This window comes from Phalacrocorax aristotelis, chromosome 1 (assembly GCF_949628215.1).
Source record: "Phalacrocorax aristotelis chromosome 1, bGulAri2.1, whole genome shotgun sequence".
Classification (NCBI taxonomy): domain Eukaryota; kingdom Metazoa; phylum Chordata; class Aves; order Suliformes; family Phalacrocoracidae; genus Phalacrocorax; species Phalacrocorax aristotelis.
In genome coordinates, this window is record NC_134276.1 from 186859034 (window position 1) to 186865033 (window position 6000).

General features: G+C 47.3%; 1 protein-coding gene across 1 annotated transcript in view; it reads right to left on the reverse strand.

The window, feature by feature from the left end:
• CNTN1 (contactin 1) overlaps nucleotides 1-5084 on the reverse strand; it is a 255488-nt gene extending 250404 nt beyond the window's left edge. Inside the window, exon 1 of the mRNA XM_075080998.1 lies at nucleotides 4935-5084. The gene's annotated coding sequence lies outside the window, so the exon portion shown is untranslated. The remainder of the gene's footprint in view (nucleotides 1-4934) is intronic.
• Between the last annotated feature and the right edge of the window lie 916 nt (nucleotides 5085-6000).

Sequence of the window (6000 nt, forward strand, 5' to 3'; positions counted from 1 at the left end):
ACTTTTACAAAAAAAAAAAAATTAAGCAGTTGTTAAGCTGATGTGCTTTATTCATATCTTATGATTAAGAAAAACAATTTCATGTAGAAACTAATACAGCAGTAAATTCAAGTACATGCCTAACATCCCTGAGTACTGGCTTGACCAGGAATCAGTAACTTCCAGTTACACTTTTGTTCAACTCTTTCGCTAAACTGGAGAAAACTGAATTCTCTATGATAAAGCAGGATGTTTCCAATAAACCTATAAAAAGAACACCCACCTCATGATTAAATCATGATCTCTATGCTACCAGCTAACTCCTCTGCATGGGAACAACACATAATCAAGCTGCTGTGGGTCAATTATAAAAGCATTATGTAAATACAAGCAAAGAACTTGTCAAATATGTATATTTATATTTCTTCATTTCAACACTGCACTGCTCTTAAGAGGTCTTAAGAAGATTCCACGGGTATGAAAACGTTTTAAAATATTGTCTCATATTAGTTATAACATTCAGTCTGGGTACAAACCATAAATCACCCATGCCCCCATCTCAGACACAAGAGCTACTAAGTTATTGCAAATAGTATTTTTATCACATCAAAAGGACTACCTTATGTAAACAAAACACTATAGTGCCGTGGCAACTCCACCAGTCAGTTTTATTCAGATCTCAATTGAGTGAGAAGCCTACATCTTCTTTTTGTAAATATTTCGCTCAAGTAGCTGTAACAAAACCTTAACATAAACGGGGGGGGGGGGGGGGGGGGGCGGGGGAAGCATAAACCCAACCCAAACCAAAATCATCCGTTATTTAATTTGCCAGGCCAGAAACCCCCAAAACTTAGTAGAGTTAAGCAAAAATACAGTATATGCTCCAGACAGAATTGCTGATGTCTGTTTATAATTAGGACTATTTAAGTTGCTCAGCATTTCTAATGTTTACTGCTACTTACAACTTTGGCAAAGTAAGTGTCCTGTCTGTCCTTGCTTTCTGCCAATGCATATATAGAAAAACATACTGCAGGCCTCGTTGAAAAATTTGTTCAAGAGTTCAATTTTTAAAAGGAACAATGGAGGAAAACACACCACGTTTTTCCTTATTTCAGCAAAAGCATCTTGCACTTCAAAAAAATATTAATGACTATGGTTTGAAGCCATCAACATAGGCAAGCTTTGAGTTACTGCTACGTTCTTTCCTGTACCTTTAAAAATGTACAAAAAAGTAACCAACTTCAAGAAGAAAGTGCTGTGTTATTCCAGTGCAAAAGAACGAAACTCACTTTATGGTCTACAAAGAGGAGTAAAAATTGACACCAATGTCAGGTAAAAGCACAGAAAAAGTGACTGGAGACTGAGGAGACTAGACCGGACCGACGTAGCAAATCAAGAAGAGGAAGCTCTGAGGAATAAAGAGAAGTAAACAGAAGGAATGCTGATAGGCAAAAAGCAGGGAGAGACAGGACTGGCTGAAACAATAAACTGAAGGCAAATTTGGAATGGTCAAGACCGGTAACACCTAAAATATGAAGACTGAGACTGGATACAGGAGGATAAGACTGTCATTAGGACACGTATAAAGGATGAAGTGAAAAGGACTGTGCTTGCAGAAGACTGGGACAAGAGCCCTCAGCCACCATGATACATTCTAAAGCCTAGAACAGAAAGGACTCCAGTCTTTCACTGCTTTTCCACTATTAGAAGTACCTGTGCAAATGCACTCTAAATGATGCCATTCCGCTTTATCACTGGTGTATATAAAAGGGACTGCACTCTCATAATGCTATCAGTCAAAACACTAAAACTTCAAGAGCTTTTGCAAAAGATGCAGCTTTTCCAATCCTGTTGATAACCACTGTGGGTCCAATACAGTAACACAAGATAACATTTACTTCGAGAGGTGAAAATTTTCTGCGTTTCCTTGGTTTGTTTGTTGGGTTTTGTTCTTTTTTTAAAAAAAAAAAAATTTAATTTTAATTTTCTAGGTTTTAAGAAAGCATATGGGACATGCATGAATGTTTCACCCCACAAACACCACACAAAAAATACTATTAAAGTTACTAAATCAACATCTCAAATGTTATAAAATGACAAACGTTGTTGGCTGTGCAACCATAATTCACTTCCCTTGAGCGTGTACATTTTTATACAGTATTTAAATAAACATGTACTGCTTCTTCAAAGTCACCTTGCGTCATTCAGTGCACTGCACGAACATGCACAGAAGACAAGACAGAACCCAATGCAGGTAGGGGTCTTGTCTTACCTACTGAATAGGAATATGCATAGTGGATGAGGCAGGGCTTGCAGAAATAAAAAGGGACCAGGGCTCTGTAATATGCCACAAAGGTTTTAACTATTAAGTCCTCCCTTTTGTAGCTTCCTCCATTCCTCTTACCGTCATGCACACCATCTAACCCACAATTTCCTTAGTTTGTAATTAACTGTGAATTCCTCTTTCTCCCATCTACTCTGCAGAGACATTCACAGATGCATGGAGCACTCAGGACTGTTACTAATAGCAGTGGCAGTTGTAACTTGAGCAAACATATTTACAAGAATTGTAGAAATTTCAAATTGGACACCAAAAATGAGTTAATACTTTTCATCTAACCCTCTTTGTGGCTCTGTTCACCATCTGTAAAAGTCTTGTCTCATCTTCAGTAGTGTTTGATAAACTAATAATTATTTGTGCAGCATTCTGATCACGAAACAATAAGCACTTTAGCAAAGCCCATACAGATGTTATCGGTTCTGTCTTCAAAGCAGAGTTGAGTAATGTGGAATAAATAAATCATGGGCTCACATAGTGATCAATGAAAAATACTGAATTGTGTTAAGTGAGCTCCATCCATCCCGTGCACTGACTGAGGCAGGGTTCCTGTAAAAAAAGATAGTATGCGATCATGTAGGTAAGTCTGTATGAGAAAGACAGGCTCAAAAAGGCACTTCTAAGCTCTTTGTTCCATAACCTTAATAACGTAGGATTTCTTCTACAGAAGGTGTTTAAGATACTTGATTTAAGATTCTACAAAATCAAGGAAGTTCTTGCATTATCATGCAGCTCTGTCGAGGCTGCATTACTTTTTGGTGTCTGGAACAAGTAAAACTGGAAATCTCTTCTTGGTTTAGAACAGCATTGTGGGTAATACAAACACAGACAAGGACAGAAGTGTTTTGCTTAGCTTCTTTTTTTTACTTTTCGCAAAATCTAGGGATGGATAAGGTATATTATGATGCAACGTCAACTATCACTAAACACAAATACAAAAACAAAGACAAAGCAACGGATGCTGGTAATACACATCCAAATGCAAACAAACAAAAGCTCCATACCACCAACAGGGCCCTGCAACATTAAGGAAAGTTCTTACTAAAGACATTTTGGTCGATTATTATTATTTATACAACATGGCCAAAGATCATCCTTCCATAGGGATTTGTACAATATTTGCACTGCAAGAAAGACATTTAAGTAGTAAAGAGAAAAACTGAGAATTCTTATAACTTCAGGTTATTTCAGAAAACTTTCCCCTGCTCTTATGCAATTTCAAGTCCTGCATTCATTATTTTTACTGGTTTACAAGTAGTTTTATACAAAGGACTGATACTAAGTGTATTTGTCAGTGCCTCCTTTGATACAGGCACCTCTACACAGGTGCCTGCATTTTTAGGCAATTTTTTTTATAAGTGGTACACACCAGTAACCACATAATGGTTTATTTTTTAAACCTTGAAGAACCCTTTAAATATTTTTACTGTGCTTTAATATAATAACCACTGAAAACAATCTTGGCCCAGGGGTCATAGTTTACTTTCATTATTAAATGGAGCGTAGTTGATTAACTGCATAGATAATCTCTGGTAGGTTTTATAAGCAGAATTAAATAGCCTTTCATAGGGCAGATGGAATTCTTAAAGAGCCCCTCACTCAGTCTGCAGCTAAGGCACAGCATCACGGGCGTGCTCAGCCCCTTCAGGTGACTTCTAGCAGAGCTCAGCAATGGCAACGTCCGCAAGTGGTATTTCTGTTCTCACCAGCAGGTGTTACTACAGTCAGCCTGAATTACTGCCATTTACGGAAAAGTGACACAGAAAAGAAGCGTAATTAGCATTTTACAAGGGGGAAGCAAAGTGAAACGCTATTCTTTTTACTGCAAGAAGGTGCAATAAAAAAAAAGATCCGTTTTTAGCTGACCACCATTAAATGCAGCCAAGACGCAAACAAGGAGAGCCGGCGCAAGGCTGCCCCTGGGCGGGCGCGCAGGAAGGCAGCCCGCGCAGCGGCTGCGCTGCGCCATGAGGACGCCGTAGGGACCCCTCGTTCCGCAGGCTGCCGAAAGCCATAGGTCCGCCCGTGAGAACGGGCGAGGGGCCTGGGCAGCAGGCTCCCCCCGGGGAGCAGGCTTACCTCCCGCGGCGGGCGCTGCGGGGATGCGCGGCCGCTCGCGAGCCCCCCGCCCGCCAGGGGACAGCATTCCCGGCAGGGTCACCCGGGGAGGCGCCCCGCTTTCCCCAGCCCGGGGGTCGAGCGATGCCGTCCCCGGCGACCAGTCGCCCTGGGAGGGGTCGGCTCCCCCCCCACACACACACCCACCCGCACCGCGCTGTGTAACGCCCGCCGCCCCCGGCCGCCCCACAGGAGCGGGCCCCAACGCCCAGGCCTGGGCTCCGGTACCGCCCACGGCGGAGCTCGGGGCTCTCCCGGCGCAGGGCGAGGCGCCGCGGCCGCCCCGCACCTGCCCCAGCTCCTCCGGCCGCAGCGGGAAAGTTGACTCGCACCCCCTCCCCGGGACCACCCGCCGCCGGGGGCTGCCCGCTCCCCTCACGGGAGGCAGCGGCGCGCCGGCTCTTCCCCGCGTCTCTGTAAGCGGGACCCGCTGCGCAAAGTGGGCGCGGAGACACACGCACACCCCGCCGCAGCCGCTGCGGAGCGAGCCGTGCCCTACCTGCGCAGTGCCGCCGCACAGCCGGGCTGTCACCCCGCGGCGTCCCCGTCTCAGCAGCGCACACCTGGGAGGGCTCGGCCCCGCTGGGCTCGGCTCGGCTCGGCTCGGCACAGCCCGCCGCCCGCGAGCCCCCCCCTCCCGCCTCCCCGCCGCCGCGCGCGGGGCCGCCGGGGCCGAGCGGGGCGCGGGGAGCGGCGGCGGCTGATTGGACAGGGGTGATGTCACTCGTGCGCGCGCGCGAGGGAGGGAGCGCGGCGGCGAGGGGGAGACGTGAGAGGGAGCGGGGGCGGGCGAAGGTGGGGTGCAGCGGAGCGGCGGCGAACGCCGCGGGGGGAGAGAGCAGCGGTGAGCCCGGCGAGGTGAGGGGCGCGGGGCCGTGCCAGCCGGCAGCCCCGGCGGGCGTGGGTGCGCGGTGCCGGGGCCGCGGAGGGTTTTCGGCATCCCCTCCCTCCCTGCCGCCGTCCGCCCCTGTCCCGCTCGCTGTGACACAGGGCTGCAGGTGGAGCAGCGCTCCGCGCTGACCAGTGAGCATGTGCAGCACCCAGTGCCCTCACACACACACAGACAGACAGACAGACAGACAGATGGACGGGCGTGCGCTCTGCACTTGCCCAAAGCGAGGGTGAAGACCAAAGGAAGCCGCTGCCCGTACCCGGGCCGTGCCCCGCACCCGCTGACAGCAGAAGAGGCCGGGGACGAGAAGGACCTGAGGGCACAGCTGGGCGAGAGGCATCGCACTCAGGATCCTCTAGAGATGTGCCCAGTAATGCCAGGACCAAACTTTAAGTGTATACCCTCCTCCCAAGTTAGGAGAATAATTTTGCAATGACACGATATTTCTTAAGCCTCAATTTATTTCCTGGACGTTGCATCTTCTATGCAGGATCATATTTCTATATTCTTCATTACCACAAGGGCTAGGTATTTATTTTTAAAGCCTCCACCTCTCCCTTCAGCCCAATTCCTGTGGTATTTTCCACTTTGTAAATTGCTACATAAATCAAAACTCCCAGAGGGGTAGAAAAAAGGCAAAAGGGCTGTGTGAATACACAGGCAGGAAGGTGCC